The following is a 19,247-nucleotide window of genomic DNA, read 5'->3' on the forward strand; positions in this document are numbered from 1 at the left end:
ATTGAAAAAACATTTAGCTCAAGTGCACAATTGAGCATAACATTCTCATTTTTCAAAGGAGAAAACTGAGTTTTATGGACATTAGAAATTTGTAATTGCCAATTAAACGATAAGTCATACGATTGAGGACATAGACCCAACCAACCCCCATAAGGACCAATTACCTTTCTTTGCCCCAAAGTCACACCTAAATCCAAATTTACTACAGGAGGGAGGGGGCAAAATGTAAGATTAAGGTTCTGCTGACAATCAGTCAAGAATATTATCCTTGTGGATGGCTGACATATTCCATTTACTTTAAAACAAATGTTAACTTGCCTATTTTCTCAAGTCACAAAACCAGATTTTCTATTTTAAAATATTTTAGAAACATTTAAATCTTTGAGGTCCATTATTGCTTTCACATAGAGGCCCTTAAAGTTACTTTAGCTTGGGTCATTTTTCCCTAACATAAATACTAGAAACTAAAATGAATAAATAAATAAAAAAAAAATAAAAATAAACCATTTCACTCTCCCTGCTACAACTAGTTTTTTCCAAAGTGAGATGTTTGTTCCCTAGCTGCATAAATGTAAGTCATAAAAAATACTAAATGTTGACAGCTTTACTTCACCTGAAATTTACATTAGGTAGTCAGTGGGCTATGGAAGGCACAATGTCTATGAGAGAACTCATCAAAAATATAGATATAAAACATATACCTGCCTTTTGTCTCAGAAGGCTGCATGACTTTTATCTCATCCCATAAATAATGGAGGCATCAGCACATTTATCTGCACACAATAACAAATCCCATCCTCCTGGTAATTGTAAAAACACTGAAGCCTGTTATTGACCTTGTGTAAAATATAGGCATGGGACAAAAAGACAAAGAAACTTTTTGTCTGTCTACATTCACTTCTAAAGCCCCATCACACACTTTGAAAATCATTAAACTAAAAGTCACTGATGTGAAAAGGAGGAGGAAAAATATATTATTGAATAAAGCAAAACAGACAAGTTAAATCAAAAGATGCGTTCATCCACACCATGTCACTCAATGTTCCTATTTTCTCTGCTTAAGTCGTTTTTGAGATATTTGCATTAAGGGAAGGTTTAAAACTTCAGATCTCAAAGCTATGACTTATACTGTTACTTCTCACATTCTTTTACTTTGCTTACTCATTTCGCAGATGAATAGTTTCTATGAACGTATTTCCAACATACAAAACCTTTCCAATGTTGTTAGAGCACACATATTTTGACTGAGATATAATCAAAATTATGGGCAAATATTTATTGATAACTATTTGCAAATATTTATTGTGTCCTCATCTTAACCTCCGCCAGTTACCCTGGGCAGGGCTCCAGAACTATAGCACTGTCCATTGCTCTGGGGAGGAAGATATAAATACATAATGGATGGATGGCATGATAAATGATGAGTCATTAACTCTTCCAATGAGCAAAACACAATAATTACTGTAATAGTTTAGCTAAGAGAGACATGAATGCAAGCCACAAAAGTGAAAAGAGGCTCTTTGAAAGTTAGCATTTAAGCTGGATCTTCACAATTAAGATTGGAATGATTGAGAAGGCAACAAAAAATATTTCACAAAGGACAAGCTGAAGGCACACAGTGTAAGTTCAGAGATGTATATGAACTTTATATGTACCCAAAGGACAAGATGATGGATTTACCTAGGGTAATAAAGGGATATTAGTTTGGGTAAGGAGGGTAGTGATCAGTTAGCAAAGGTCTTCAAACATAGGTGAAATAATTTGAACTTGATTTGAAAGATGAGAGTAAACAAATACTCAGAATGTGAGCCTTGACTTATCCTTCTATAGCAGGCGTTATTATTATTATTATTATTATTATTATTATTATTTATTAAGACTTTAGTTTTTTTAGAGTTTAAGGTTCACAGCAAAATTGACTGGAGGTACTGATATTTCTTATATATTCCCTGCTTCCATACATACACAGCTTCTCCCTACCAACATTCCCTACCAGAGTAGTATGTATTTTTTAAATATTTATTTATTTATTTGAGGGGGAGAGAGAGAGAGAGAGAATGCACAGGGGAATAGGGACAAAGGGAGAGGGAGAGAGAGAATCTCTGGCAGACTCCACACTGAGTGAGAAGCCAAACGTGGTGCTTGATCCTATGACCCTGACATTATGACCTGAGATAAAATTAAGAGTCAGACACTCAACCGACTGAGCCACCCAGGCACCCCCAGAGTAGTATATTTGTTACAACTGAAGAACTTACATTAATTACTATATCATAATCTTCCAAAGTCCATGGTTTACCTTGATTTTTCTATGGTACTATCACTTTTTAACATAATATATGGTTCCCTTAATTATTAAATTTATTATTTTTTTCAATTATAATTATAAGCTCAATGAAAACAGGAATCTTTGTCTCTCTTACTGATATATCCTAAGTATCTAGAACAAGTCATATATTCAAAAATATTTTTGAATGAATGAATGGACAAATAATAATAATGGTAAATAATAATGGTTAAAGCTTTCCAAGAGCATTTACTTTCTAGGAGTCCATGTAAAACTTCGTACTAATCATGATGACTTTTTTTTTTTTTTTTTCAATTCAACCTCATAACAAATATTTGAAAAAAACCTGAGATTTAGGTCGAGTTTACATGACCAACTTTTCATAGTTGTCTAACTCCAAGAAACTAAATTCTTTCTATGGATTGCTGTGGCCAGGACATATAAAAATATTAACTCTGCTCTTAGTTAAGACATAGCAGTATCCAAAGGTAAGTTTGTGAGGCATGAAAGTTTTTTGCTAGAAGGAAAGTCATCCTGGGAATGATGTTGGAATTTGGACAAAATTCTGAATTTTGGTTCAAGGTTGAGTGATACATTATAGCAATATTTCAAATAGAACAGAAGGATTTTTTTCCTAAATTAGTGACCATTTACTTCATTTGTCCATCAACAGCTAATTATGATTGAATTCATAAACTAAAAAAATTCAAAAAAATATATGTGAGCATACACCAATTCTTTTAAACTCAGATTCTATAGTGATTTTATGCAATGTCTATTATATCTAGGTAAAGTATATTTTAATTAAAACATTTCAATGATTTTATATTTCAGAGTTTCATTTTGAGAAATATATAGCTTTTCTATTGTAGCCCTCTTTCTGCCTCACTAAAATTGGGTATCATAGAGGTCAGTTATGATGGTTTTAAACATGCCAACCACATCCATTAAGTCCCAGTAGCTTAGAAATCTCATAATTATACAATCTTCTGATAGTAAAGTACTGTAAAATGCAATCTTATTTTCAACACAGCCTTAAAATGAGAGAGATTGTAGAAAATAAGAAAAACCTCCAACTTATCAAAATCACTAAACTATAAAATTTTCTTTTAAAAAACAGACAGAAAAACAACTGGAGAAATGTACATTTTAATTTGGTACAGCTGTAGCATATAACAAAATGGAAAGTGTCTCTCCTGTGAAAGACAATCTTCCCTTTGTCAAAGCACTGACAAGCCAAAGATAATTTACCTACTGATCTTTCTCACTTTAAAATAAAAGAATTCTCTCAAGGAAAAAAAACAAAAACAAAAAACAAAAATAAGCCCAAAGAGTTGGGCTTCATTGTATAAAACCAGTGAAGGCAAATGTAATTTCCAAAAAAAAAAAAAAAATGTTGTATGACGTGCATTGAAGAAAAACAAAAGTTTCCTGTTTTGATAAGGAAGGATATTTATTATTGCATTTTGGAAGGTTGTTTCTTTACCTCAAAAGGAGACAGCACCATCTTGAAAATATTTGGGTAGGACGGATATCAAGGATTATTTTTTTCCTCCCTCTCTCCTTTCTTTCTTACCTTTCTTCCTCCTTCTTTCCTTTAAAAAAATTGTGGTAAAATATACATAAAAAATTTGACACTTTAATAATTTTTAGGTGTGTAGTTCTGAGGCATTAAGCATACTCATGTTGTTGTGCAACTATTTTTGTTACCCTTATAAATAAAACATATTATAATGATCCAATCTGCTGTATCAAATATTGTTTATCTGAACCACACACTAGGATACAGTTTAAGGACAGGGAGAAATTTCTTAGGGAGTCCTATAACACCATGATTTCAATTTCCCTAGTGAAGTGTGTAATAGAACATTGATGGGTCTAGAAATTAAGACCTTTGCTTAATTTCTTTGCTTGCCTTTACTTTTGACATTTTTCCATGAATTCATGTGAACCACACCACATTATGCCAAAGTATATTTCTGAGATTTTCAGTTCTTGGAAAGATCATAGGTATTACCCAGAAAGGGGGCATGTGATCAAACGAATTTGGACCTACTATTTAAACAGGTTTCCTGTCTGTGGGGGTCCGAACTTGTCATTTGCTGATGTGCATTGTGACTCTGTTAAGAAGAAATATAGTAGATATTTCACCAATGAACTTTATATCCCTTAAGAATGTTTTGGAACAATTTTGCAATGGAGCACACCTTGGAAAACATGAAATTTCAGTTCCACAGATCTGTCATTCTGATTTTAAAATACATTTTGGCACTAAAAACTTCAAAAAATTTTTAATTTGATGTTTTCTTAACTTGGAATCTGCTGTCACTTTTCACATCCATCTTTGTCCTGAACTGTCCACCTGTTTCCTGCAAAACTCTGTACCTTTCTGATGTTGTTTACCCTGCCCAGCACTTTTACTCTCAAAACTGTACTTGCTTTCAAAAGAAGCTGTGACAAGAAATGCATATAAAAGTGAGAAGGAGAAAATAATTTATTATTTAAGTCCTAAAAAATAGAAAATCTGATGCATACTGAAAGAATGCTTTGCATGAGTTTTGGGTGATGGGCAGACATGGAGAAAGTTCTGATGAGGTCATCTCAGCATGCCTTCTGCACACTGTTTTAAGCTGTATCCATTTTATCCCCACACCTATCCAAATCCACCACTACTTTCAAAAAAAGGTTGACTTCTCCAGACCCAAGAAGAAGATCAGAGTGTTCAGTCCACTCTCTGACTAAAGGAGAAAATGAGTCCTAGACCTCAGCCAATGACAATTGTTAAGAACAGAGCACCTCAGGTACCATAAAAAGCAATCTTGAGCTGCTTAAGATTTCTGACTTCTCTCTTACATTTTGGTCTTCTGCAAAGACAACACTGAGCTACTAAAACTTGATAAGAATAATAAGGTTTTGGTGTTTTTGAAAATATTTTTTTACACTGTACTCTGTGACAGACACTGAGTCAAATCCATTGGCAATAGAAAGGCTTTCACTTTCATAGAGAAAGATGATAGCTAATATAATCAAAGACATCTTGACATGAACATTGGGATAAGCAATCTCTTTAGTGAGACTTCCAAAGCAGAGTGCCTGCAAATACCAAACTAGACTTATAGAAGTCTTGGAAAATAGGAAAATTTACTTCTTTAGGCCATTATGATGGTGGTTGGTCAATATCCTAATGGTTCAGGGCCATTACAATGCTCTGGAAAGGCAAGACAGTGGCAAGGGGATATTTACCAAAAATGGGAACTCCCCGAATTTGATTTTTCCCTCTAGTCTTCCCATTTCTCTGATTATTGCTAAAGAAAGCTCATTGGCTCTTGCAGGGCTGTCATATCTCTACTCATCCTAGTCTTGGCATATGTGTTTGTATTTGCCTTAGTCCCTTTTTCCCAATAACCACTTTCCCAACATAGTTTCTTTTTTTTAAGATTATATATATATATAATATAACTATATATAATATAGTTATATAATATTAATATAATTAAAAATATAACTATATATATATACATATATATACATATGTGTGTGTGTATATATATATATATATAGAGAGAGAGAGAGAGAGAGAGTTGTGGTGGGCGGGGAGAACAGAAGGAAAGGGACAAGCAGACTCCCTCTGAGCACAGAGCCTGATGCAGGGCTTTATTCCAAGATCATGACCTGAGCTGAAATCAAGAATTGGACACTTAACCATCTGAGCCACCCAGGCACCGCTCAGCATAGTATCAATAAGAAGCACAATTACATTGGATGGCAAAAGTCAGAAAAACACACAAAAACATTATCTAGTGGCAACATCTGTCTCTGACCTTGTAATGTAGTTCTTACTAATGACAAGGGTTTGGGATTAAATGGTATCCCCAAAAGTTATGTTAAATTTTAATCTCCAGGACCTGTGAATGCAACCTTACTTGGAAATAAGGTCTTTGGGGATGATCAAGTTAAGATGAGGTCACACTGGAGTAGGATATGTCCTAAATCCAATGACTGGTGTCTTTCTAAAGACAGAAAGAGAGAGATTTGGAGACACTATATAGACACAGAGGGAAAGAGGCAATGTGAAAACAGAGGCAGAAACTGGAGTGATGAGCTATCAGATAAGGAACGCCAAGGATTGCCAGCAGCCCCCAGAAGCTTTGAAAGGCCAAGGAAGGATTCCTTCTTAGAATCTTCAGAGGAAACATAGTATTGATGACTCCCAGTTCAGAGTTCTATCCTTCAGAACTATGAGAAAACAAAGTTCATTGTTTTAAGCTGTGGTCATTTGTTATAGCGGCCCTAATAAACTATCAATGCAAATGAACACAAAGGTCTACCTACTTGCATGAAAAAAAGGAAAAAATAATCTGGGAAGAATGAAACCGAGATTAATATTCTAATAACTTATTTGGCACATCAGGAAGTTGACTCAGGGGTACAGCAATAACTTAAAAGCTACTAGTAACTGTGGTCCATTTCTGTTTACAAACAGATATTGGATACTTCTGCTGGGTCACTAAAAGAATAAAGCCATGACTTTATGCTGAAAGGGGTAATGGAGGATTGCTTTGTTAAGTGTTAAGGACCACATGCTTCAATAAGGACCATATGCTTCAAAAAGTGTTTAAGAGCACTTCCGAGGTAGAGAAAAAGAGAACTTAATGACAATATGAAGATCTGAAGAAGACCTCAACAAGAAAATAAAGCCTCAGTTTGGGTCCAGCAGGATGAGTAGGTGTTGGCCAAGAAGGGAAGGGTACAAGAAATCTTAGGCAGGGTACAGAATGACCAACATCAAAGGTATAATACCATGTGTGATGACCAATTGTGTGTTCTGAACAGGTAAACTCTAATGTGGAAGGTAAGCCTGGAGAGGCAGATAGAAATTAGGATATGAAAAGTCTCATGTGTCATGCTAAGACATGAGCCCAGACACTACAGAGAACTGATGATGGCTTTTAAACTAAGAAATCAGATGTTCATTTTGTATATTACACTTCAGTGAGGAGATACATTGGAGGGAAACAAGACTCCATGCTTAAGGACTGGACTTGAACACTGGGAAAGACAAAGGACACTTGAGGCTGAGCCCAGCCCATACTGCAGGACAAGTAATACTTCAGGGACTAGTCCATAGCTAGTGAGTGCCTCTCTGCTAGGCTCTCAGTGATCTGGTAATAAGCATTCATAGCCTCAGAATAATTTGAATTCATGCATCCCTGCTGGTCATCTCAAAGCTGATTAAATCCTTACAGGTGTCTTTCTTTCTCCATCCTTTTTTAATGGAGTGGGTTATAGGTATTTTGTATTTGGCCACTAATCGATACCCTTAGAAAACATTAAGATGTAGCACTACATTTTCCTCTAGTGTATTCATCCACACGAACTCTATCCATCATAATGCACTCAAAGGATGGACTAAGAACTGTAGGAGACAGAATGCAGCTTTTCTATTGATTCCAAAAGATTCATCAATTCTTCTTGTGGCAAAAGGCACCAGGTCACCAGATTGTGTGGGTATCTTTGCACATTCAGCTTGACCTTTTGTCATTAAAGACTTTCCTATGACTGTTCCTCTTCAGTCAGGAAGGGTTGCCAGAGAGCTCAGGCTTTTTGTCTATCTTTGTACCCTCTGATGAATGCCAAGTGTGGCATTAATTTCCCCTTGCCTCCTAACTCATATCCACATGGTGTCTTGATTTCTTTATCTATTCCTTTTTTTTTTTAACTTACAACCTCTTGAAAAGCCAAGCAAATGGCTATCACTCACTTTGATGGTTAAGTACAGAATGACATTACTTTCACCAAATACAAATTTTTCTAGAAGTTACATTTACATTAAGTCCCAATCTACTCTCTTCTACAAAGAAAAATTTGCTAGTAGGAGAAACCGTGCGCAGAACAAAAGGATACATCAGTTTTCAGCTATGTGATTTGAACTGCAATAGCCTACAAAGAGGCTCAAATTTGAAAAGACTATCCCATCTGTTAACTCAATGCTATATTTTGTTCAAGCTAATGAAAACATTTTATCTTTTTAATAGCAAGGGATAATAAGGATTTTTTTTTTATAATAAGGATTTTTAAATGAATTTTATCAAGGGAAAAATATACTGTTAAAGGCATAATTTGAATAATACTAACAAAGAGAAATATATATTAGTTAGAACTCTTTTGTATGTAACAGAAATTCATCTCCAAGTAGACTCCTTACCTTGCTTACCACTAGAAATACTTAAAAAGTATTAGAGAGCGAAATACTTTAAAAGCCTCCTATGACCTCGCCAGTTGTCTCTCTTCTCTCTTTCTTTTTGTCCTTTCATGTTTAAGCACCTCTTCTTTTATGTTATTTTTATACTCTGTGTGTGTGTGTTTGTGTGTGTGTGTGAAACTGATGAGCCATATAGGAGTGGGCATAGAAACTGATTATTATTTTTTTTCTATTTGAAATCATTCTAGTTTAGAGGCTAAAAGAAAAGGCATCTCTCTTCATACAGCCACCTACCAAGTCTCTGAAAAGCATTGTAATTAAGTCAGAGGGTACTGTGTCCATCTCTGAGCCAATCACTGTGACTGTGTAAAGGGGAGAGAGTGATGAGCTGCCCCATCAAAGTACCCTGAGTGGAGTAGAGGTACCCTAAAAGAAGGGAGATGATGTTACCAAGGAGGAGGCAGAGTGCTGGGCTGGGGGGGTGGATAAAAAAGCAAAGGAAGGCTTTATTAGTGTTCTGAACCCCAGTAAAGATAAGTCTGAGAAAAGGTGGACATTTTTCTAAGCACAGTAAAATCAAAGGAATACAAGGGAACAAACCAAAGGAGCATTCCACCCATTGTGAAAATGGGGACCTGATACAATTCTTACTTCCAGCCAAAAGTTTCTAACAGAGAAATAAATATATATTTACTAACCACGTTATTCACCGGAGCTAATTATATCCACTAAATATAATAATGTCACAAAATAAATGGTTTTTTCAGAATTTTATGGGTCCAGGATTCTTCATCCTAACAGTATTGTTCTATTAGAGAATACTGCTACTCTTTAATTCTATTTTAAACCTAGCAAAATAAAAATTTAAAGAGGAAAAATTTACTAGTCTTTGCTTCTTGAATATCTTCCTACCACCAGAAGAAATATCTCTAGCTTCCAAATTTTCAGAATGCTTACTTCAAACCATTCACAAGAGACTTTGCACATTGTTTTGAATTCTGGTTAATTACATTTTTTACATATCCTATTTGGAAACGTTTTGAGTAAGATCTATCAAAAAAAAGCAATAATAGTTAATTTTGAGCAACAATTATAAGTCAAATTCTGTATATATGTATACATGTGTGTGTACATGGTTGTGTATATATGTATATGAGTGTGTGTGTTGTTTGAAATATACCTATGAAATAGACTTGTACTACTTTTAGATGTGTACAATGTGGGTCCAAAGATAGATTATTTTTTATTTTATTTTAGGTACAAGTGACAAATATATTTATTTTTATTGTTATTAAAGTTTTCTCCAATGTATTTCAGTAAATGAAGCATTTTATTTTATTTTACTTTATTCCACTGTTGGTCATAGTTTGAGCCCTACACACTCCCTTCCCTTTCACCTCAAAGGGAGCTCCTTTGTATATAGCCACACACTCATCATTAGTGTACAGATCAGGTTGGATCTGCTCCCAAATCTTCTTAGGATTCAGCTCCTTGTCAGGCTTTCCAGGAAAAGCATCAGAAACAATTTTGTCTTCAGGAACAGACCCTGTTAGGAGGTGCCAAGATTTCAACCTTCTCAGGTGAACTAGCACACATCCCCCCATTGCTTGAGATATTACTCCCAACATCTTTGCAGGTTTCAGGTTACAAAGTAAAATCACCATCCGATTTTGCATCTGTTCAAGGGGAACATGATTCACCAGGCCACTGACAACTGTTCTTGGAGCTGTTTCTCCAACCTCCACTTCTTCTACATATAAAAAATCTGCATCAGGGTGTCTTCTGGCAGTGATGATACAACCAATTCGAAGATCCAGACGAGAAACATCCACTGGCTTAGAGTCAGCACTTCCTGCTACTGATTGCTGTTTTTTCTCCTTTTCTCTCCTTTCACTTCAATTTTCTCTTCCATTTTTTTTTCTTCTTCTGCTCTTCCTCCTATCTGTTCTTTGGCACCAGAAGATAGAGTTGTTATTGGTCTAGACTGTATCACATTTTCAGAAACCATGGAATTAGCTTGCAGCAGAGTACCAGATGGAAATGATATTTGTTTCACTCCATTTTGAATTTCTGCCTGAATTAGCTCTTGTTTCAATTCTTCAATTTCTTTCTTTAATTTAATGTTTTCAACTTGAGGTTTCTTCTCCTCTCTCAAAGTTGCCTGCAAAATTGCTTTCTCCTTAAGAAAAGCAACTTGCTGCTCTAAATATTCAATAATTTGATCTGCTTCTGCACCCTTCTGTTCCAATCTCTTCAGAACAGTACCATTAGTTGCCATTTTTGCCAAGAAACGGCAGGAAATCATGAATCAGTGGACAGAACAGCCTGGGAAGACTCACCTGGGCAGCCTCAGTCCTAAGCAGTTAGGAACACCCCAAAGGTAGATTAATTTGTCCAAGATCAACTACAGATAAGAGGCAGAGTTGCAATATGAATCCCTAGATATGTGATCCCAAAGCAACTAGAATCATTTGGAGAGGGCATGATGAGAAAAAGAAGGATAAATTAGATGGCTATGTCTGTAATCCAGGTAACAGAAGACAGTGGTTTGGACAATGGTGGTGGGAAGGAAAATGGAGAAATATAGATGGATTTAAGGATATTTTAAGGCAGCATCCAAAGGTCTAGATGTGGAAGTGAAGTTCTGTCCCATTCATCAATGTTCCAAACTTTTGGAAGTACACAGAAAACATACTCAGGATGAAATTTATGAATTGGAGAGAATGATGCTGTGAGGCTTCTCTGAGTATTTATACCTCTTCCCTTGTACACCCTCTCCTGAATCAGGGAAGGTAGAAAAGGAAGCTACTAGGTCAATGCTTTGGACAGTCGCTATCTTAAGAGCACAAAGGAACTTATGAAAGGGAAAGAACTCTGGTTGTGCCATTCCTCCAGGGATTGAATTGGGAGGCAGGGTATTGGGGAGGGAATCTTCCTAGATCACAAGCACTTAGTCACTTTAGGGTAATTAAAGAACTTTGAAGACAGGATAGAAGTTTCCTTATCTATACTAACAATGATCCCATGAAGACTTGTGAGTCATAGGCCTGGACTGCCATGAATTTGATGTTCCTTCTGACATTTGCATATTACTCTTGCATTTGGGTTGCCTATGGATATGTAGATAAACTCAGTGAACTTCTAACCTTTTGAATGATGATTGCAAATTTAAACACGGATTTTACTGATTGGAAGGCATTAATCATTGTAAACTATAATAATGAAAACTAATTAAGGTTGGGAAAATCTTGTTAAATTTTCAAAATCACATTTAACTTTTCTAAGACAATGATACTCAGTCATCCATTAAAGTGGTAGTAATTATCTATCAGCCTAGTGACATTCTGTACCACAAGAAGGTTAGAAGCTAAATGGCTTCTATTCTGGGGCCCATTTCCAGATAAGAACTGGAGAAATAAAAGAGTTTGAGTCAGACATTCACAGATTGAATCCAAGATTTCCAGTAGCAATATAAAGTGTAATACAATCCTTTCCTCCCTCACCACCAGCTCTCTCTCCCTCTGTCCTTTTCTCTTCCCTTCTTTCTCTCCATCCTTCCATTTTTCCACCTTCCTTTAATTAAAAAAAAAAAAAAAAAAAAAATTCCTTATGTCACTCCCAAAATAATCCAGCAGAGGGCGAATGTCCTCTGCTTACATTTTATAAACGCGAATGAAAGCGAGTTCTTGTCTCACCCTGCCTTCTTTCTGCATGTAACAAATATGGGATTTTCACACTTTCCTAAGTCCCTAAATATTCTTTCTTCTCTTGCAGTTCTCTGTAGTTTACAAAACTGTGTCAACACACCAAGAAATAATCATCTTTTTTTCATTAACAACCTGTTTATTGTTTCTAAGTAAAAATGTACTCCGTGAGACATATTTTAAAAACCAGTTTAAAATGAACTAATCCTATGTCTAATTTTATGTTGTCATAAAACTCCTTCCTTTAAAAAGTTTAAGTAAGCATCAAATAGTAAAGTTGGAAAATCGGTAATAAATTAATAGTAAACAAGGAGAGACAAAACAGCATTAAGCAAGTAGTTGCATTAAAGCTCATAGAAGTTATGACTCAATTTTAATCAGCATAATGTAGTTGCTTTGTATTTATGTCTGTGAGCAGTAGTTTTACCCTATGCAGAAATGGTTCTGGGGAAATACACTATGGAATTACGTGTAGTTGTCAGAAGCTTTGGGTCAAGAAACTTCTTTTAAACTAATCTTTACATTAAAGAAAACACAACATAACTTTGTGTTTCTCATTTTAAAGAAAGAATTGAAAAATCAACTCATTTGGAGTAAAATCACGTTTAAGATTCACTGTGTAGTCTGATGATATCTTGGAAGGATTTCTTAATCCAAATGCTTCTTCCTAGGGGTGCCTGGCTGGCTCAGTTGGTAGAACATGAAACTCTTGATCTCAGGATTGTGAGTTTGAGGCCCATATTGGGTTTAGCAATTACTTAAAAGAAACGCTTGTTCCTAGAGTTTTAGGGGGATTTTTTTCTTTGTTATATGCTAGGTTGCTGGCTGGTAGGTTGGCTTATTTTATTTTATTTACTGACTTTCAAAAGGTTTTATTTATTTATTCATTTGAAAGAGAGAGAGAGACAGAGAGGAAGCACGAATGGGAGGAGGAACAGAGGGAGAGAGACAAGCAGATCTACACTAAGTGAGGAGCCTGACTTGGGGCTCGATCTCGATCTCACAACCCTGAGATCATGACCTGAGCTGAAATCGAGAGCCGTTGCTTAACCAACTGAGCCACCAGGCACCTGTGGTTGGTTGATTTTAATTGCATGAGTAGTACATAAATACAGCGTCTTAAGTTTCTAACTAAAGAGAAATATAGCGTGTAAGGCAAAAGCTAATAATTAATTAATTAATTTACTGAGCAATAACTACCAAGCTTCCACATACTTGCCAAGTATAGCATTTGACAACGGTCTTCCTGGTAAGGAAATGGAGACAGAGTTCCCCTCATGGAGCTTTCAATTTGGATGTTCTTCATTCTTCTCCCCAAACACCAGTTTGGTGTAAATTATTTCATATCATTTGGTATCCTTTCTTGCGTGTGTGTATCAGTTTCATTGACATATACTCAACAAATAAATTTCTAAGATATTTGAAGTATTCATGGTGATGATTCACTATATATCCATTGTTATACATATGTGCCCTGTGTGTGCATTATCACATATATGGGATTCCACCCTTTGTGTTGTGCTATTCCTTGTTTTGTTTTTTCTCTACTTCATCATATGCTGTCTGACTATGTAATTATTAACTATGTCTTAAATTATGGATGTATCACAATTTATCACCCTGTCTCTGATTTTTACTATTGAGAATAACATGGTAAAGAACAATCTACCTCCTAGTATGCTTTCTACCTTCCTATCGTACCCCAAAGTCAACACTTCTGTGGATCCCATGGGGACCTGCAATCCTTCCACTAGGGCCACCTGAAGTTTGCTCTTTCCCCTTTGCCTGGTTTTCATTCCATCGTTATTCATTAAAATAACTTCTTCTGCATACATCCTAACTTTCACCTCCTTTGTGCTTTCTCAGTTCATTTTAAGCACTTGTCAAAGATGAACCATGGGGACCTCCAAATCCCTACCTATTCTCTAACTGGTTCTGTGCAGCTGACCATGTCTGGGGAGGGACCACAACCAGACCGAACAGCCTTGAAGTCAAACTTCAAGCAGACCTTGCAGGCTGCCTGGCTCTAATACTGTGTCTCCTGCTCAATTCAATCTCCAAGTATCCCGGGTGACTGTTCAAATCCTTCTTGTCTTCCTACCACTCCTTTTCCTAGCTGAGATATTAAAGCAATCAGAAGGAAACTAGAAAAACTCCACCCTCCCCAGCCATGGTACTGAGCCACCTCCGAGGGTCTACACCTTATATTCTTTTTTACCTCAAGTATCTACTGTTCTCGTAAGATCACCAAAGCCCAGCCTCTCTTTTTGTATTCTGGATTTCAAAATGCACTTCTATTTTTCAAATGCTCCAACCTTACTCCTGCCTTACAGTCTTTGTGTTAGATGCCGCTTTACTGAGAAATCTCTTTTTTTCCAGATAGTTCTTCATTCACCACATTGTTCCCTACTCACTTCTTCCATAGGTATTCCCTCACTGTCCCACTTAATATTTGTTGCTCCCATGCAAGCATACTAGATGCCCACTAGCTTGTACTATATTTTTCCCATAACACAATTCTCCTATAAACTGGCTTATCATTAACCTTTTTTTAAAAAACTGATTTTATTTATTTGTCCATGAGAGACAGACAGAGAGAGGCAGAGACATAGGCAGAGGGAGAAGCAGGCTCTACGCAGAAAGCCCAATGTGGGACTCTATCCCAGGACCCTGGGGTCACGCCCTGAGTTGAAGGCAGACACTCAACTGCTGAGCCACCCAGGTGTCCCTTATTTACCTTTTTTTTTTTTTTTTAATAATACTTATTGTATGTTTCTCCACACTCTAGAAAGTTCAATGGTGGCAAGAGTTCTTTGTTTTGTGTTTGCTTTTATTCTTTGATACGTTACCTGTTTCTAGCACAGGCCTTAGATATAATGGATGCTCTTAGCACTGGTTGAATAAACAAATAATTATCTCTGGGTACATATGTATAAAGATTTATCTAAAAGGAATCCCTAATAGTGAAATTGCTGGTTCTGATGGTATATCCACTGAAAATCAGATAGTTTCTGCTAAATTCTCCTCTAAAATGACTAGATCACTTTACCTTCCTGTAAATAGTATATGAAAACATTTGTTTCTATACAATTTAACAACGATTGTATATTGCCTGTTTGAGTAATTTTTGCCAATCTAATAAGCCAAACAAATCTTACTTAATTTTAAGATGCATTTCAGGGATCCCTGGGTGGCGCAGCGGTTTAGCGCCTGCCTTTGGCCCAGGGCGCGATCCTGGAGACCCGGGATCGAATCCCACGTTGGGCTCCCGGTGCATGGAGCCTGCTTCTCCCTCTGCCTGTGTCTCTGCCTCTCTCTCTCTCTCTCACTGTGTGCCTATCATAAATAAATAAAATAAAAATTTAAAAAAAAAAAGATGCATTTCATAGGTTAGATGTTGGGTTTGAGCATAGTTTCATATTTGTACTGGCCGTTGTTATTTCTTGCCTGATTCTCCAGCCACTCTTTAAGAATTCCAGATTTGCCCTCTGTTTCTCACATATGCTACAAATGGAACCAGTCTACTGAATAAACAGGACTCAGGCATTTTCAAGTAACCATTTTCTCTCTTGCATTGTCTTTGCATTTGTTCAACAATACTTGTTCTTCAGTCCCTGGCAAAAAATTGGATAACTTCATTTCTAGTTGCTTTTAGGTAATACAAACAGCATAGACTTAGAGAGTACAAATAGTATAAAAATAGTAGAGGTTTAGAAAATACAAACCATATAGGGATTGCTTGCAAATAGTACAGATTTAGGAAATGCACTTTCTCATTTAATATTCAAAACTCCAAAATTGGTTTAAAATTGAATCTCATCTGTCTCCGTTTGAACGGTAGAGGGAGCCTCCAGTTAGGAAAGAATGCTGTGGCTGGCTTTTTCATTCTTCTACTCTCCCAGTTTCAGGCCTCTCCCAGCTTTGCTAAATTTAGTTTCTGGCCCCTGTTGGGGTTGGGGTTTGGGAAAGGAAGAAAGGCTGTTAAGAAGGGGGGTGCAAAAAGTTCTAATTGATGGATATTGCAATAAGACGGAGTGGAGTTTTCTCTTCTTGGCAGATATTCAAAACAGACTCCCACATGCAGCTTGCACAGGTCCTGCTGGGATCTCTCATGCTCTGACCTGCATCAGTGCAGGTCAGATCTTATTCCTCTCTGCTAGGGTTTACTCAGCCTGTGTGAATGGGTCCTGAAGCAGCATCACTCTGCCTATTTCCAGAAAAGGACCTGGATTCTGATCATTCATGGATCCTGACACATGGTCTTGACACATTCTGGGAGAACAAATGAATCCTAATGCAACAGTGACTTCTGTGACAGATCATAAGCCCGTTTCTCAACCCTGACGTGTCTCCAGTGAGAATCAGACATACTTGTCACCTTTAAATGCAGTGGACACTTAGCAGGCTCCCCTCCTGATTCACTAGTTTCACTAGTCCTGAAATGTGCGTCCCCCCCCCCCCCCCCCCCCGGGAAATGGGAAGGGATGTTTCAGCCCTGTAACAGTTCTTCTCAGATATCTGCTTTACAAACACTCCTTCAGTCCCTTCTCTCCCCATCCCCCAGATCCTTTTATGGTTGGGTTAGGGGATTAAGAGTTGTACAATAGGTTTTGAGATATCTCTATTAAAAATTTCCATTTGGCTTGAAGCTTTACTTTTAGAATATCCATTGTCCAACTTCACAGCGTGTTGCACAAATATTGTTTCCCTGGGGTGTAACTTGCCTTTTTTTGATGTATTTCTATCATATGAGATCTTAAGGTTTTTCTACAGAATCAAACTTTCCAATATTTTCCCTGGGGTAAAAATCTTATTCAAGAACACCATCCTTAAGTCAAGATAATACAAATGTCCTTCCTTTTTTGTTCTAAACCTTTTACTTATTAGTCTGTTTATAGTTAATTATTTTGACTACTTAAAATAAAGTAACATTCTGATGCAAATTTGTGGTACAGTTCATCTAATTTTATTTTTTTCCAAATGAAAGCCAACTGGTGTTGAAATGACCACAAATTTTATACTGATGTGAAATGCCATCTTTATCACATACTTCATTCCGGAGGAGGATTCAAACCTGACCAAGGAGATATTTTTTTCTTATTAAATTATAGGCAATCTACATTCACAAAGCAGATAAGCTGGTTACTTCTCTGAGCAACAACTCTATTTTTCATGTTTCCATAAATTCTATACAACATGCAGTAGTATCGCAACTGCCTTACCTACTTTCCAGGTTTGCTATAAAAGCTTAAAAATAAAGTTAGGTAATATAGACAAAGACCTTTGGCAAAATTATAAAATTATTTACAAATTTAATTATTATTTTTACTCTTTTATTTAAAAAATATAATCCTGAGTGAACTGTCATTGTAAAACATAGCCCTAATTAAACAAACTGTCCATCTATTTCCAGACATTATACTCAACAGGATGAAAATTATCCACTGCAAACTGCTCATTTTAAAATTAGTTTTATGCAAGAAAATTATATAGGACATACTATTTCATTCTAACATTATATAATTTAATAAATGTCAATTCTGTACTTCTTTGACATTATATCTACATTTGGTTTAAAATAGTAAAAGAGAGAAAAATGGATTTCAACAAATTGGTCTCAAATTCCACTGAATCTGCTGAGTTGTAGTAATGGAATAACATGATGGAATGACACAAATACTGTCAAAGCTGCAATAAAACAGGATCCTGTTTTCCCCTGAAGAGGGAAAAACAGAGGGTGGCAATATCAGAAAATTTTATTCTTGTCAGTTTCATTTTGCAGGTAGCTTTTATACATTTTTATATTTTAAAATACGGTGTACGATGAATGCACTGAGCAGTTCTTATCAAGCCCAATAGTTAGAAAAGTGAAAAAGGACCAATTTCATTTTGGTAAACCACTAAAAGGAAAACTATACTTAGATTAAAAACATAATGAGAATATCGCACGGTATGCTGTCAACCACATATTTATCGAATAACAAATCCTTGTAAGGATGAAGAGTTAATTAAAAATTACATAGCAATCTGTTACCTTGAAGTTTGAGGTCAGGCTTGGCAGATAAAAACTCAAAAGTTCCTTTACCATATGCTTGCGTTACCATCTGGTTTCAGGAAGAATTTATTTGACCGATTGCAAATATTTCAAAGAAAATACAAGAGGGATTTAGGAAAACCACATGCAGCCAAACCTAGTTCTTGAAAGATCTTATTTAAATGAAGATGAGAGTTCAACGTTTAAGGAATGCTGGTTTGATGATTATGGGAAGAAAGGTGGGGAAAGGTAGTAGGCAGGCAAATGAATTTTTATACATAATTTATCTAATATGTTTCAATAAGAAAAGACAATTCCTAATTGGTTCTTTTTTCCTCCAAAGGAGATAAAAGCTCATCAAATCATATCAGGTCTCTTCTTGGACAGGGACAGAAGAGAAACACGTGCCTCAGACAACCTTTGGTTTTATTCAAAAGTATTTTGTGGACTGATACCAGACCTCCAGACATACACAGAGCAGCTGTTTGCCCTGCTGGCCCTCGTCTCCTGGGCTCCAGCCAGCTGAAGAGCTGCCCTCTACTTTCCTGTCGAGTCAAATTCATGGAGCTGGTTTGTGTTGGTTCTGCTGTCTCTGAAGTCTTGCAATGACTAACATGAAGTATGCAGGCCAGAGGGGGTGCAAAAGCAGTAATCATGAGAGACATACCAAGAGTAAAAGCAACTAATATTTTATTGGGTACTTAATAGATGCCAATGGTTCTGCTAAATGCTGTGTGTAAATTATCTCATGTAAACCTCAAACTTTTTGAGGCAGGCACTCTTATTTTTCTAACTTTTCAAAAGTGGGATACATTCCAGTGTGACACAACTTGTAATTGACAAAGTCAGTGGAAAAACTTGGGCCCCTTCCTGGGAACCACTGAGTCTTCTTGCTTCTCCCATGACTCTGGAAACTGGAGTGGAAAGGGGATGTTAAGTTACACCTCTGTATCATTTGTGCCAAAGGACAAAGAGCCCACCCCGCCCCAGCAGAAACTATGCTAAATGCTATTCTTTGAC

At 36.4% G+C, this 19,247-nt stretch overlaps 1 pseudogene; it reads right to left on the bottom strand.

Moving 5' to 3' along the window:
* Positions 1-9,744: 9,744 nt before the first annotated feature.
* On the bottom strand, positions 9,745-10,805 carry LOC112913226 (aminoacyl tRNA synthase complex-interacting multifunctional protein 1 pseudogene; annotated as a pseudogene).
* Positions 10,806-19,247: the final 8,442 nt, after the last annotated feature.

Source organism: Vulpes vulpes, chromosome 9 (assembly GCF_048418805.1).
Source record: "Vulpes vulpes isolate BD-2025 chromosome 9, VulVul3, whole genome shotgun sequence".
NCBI lineage: Eukaryota > Metazoa > Chordata > Mammalia > Carnivora > Canidae > Vulpes > Vulpes vulpes.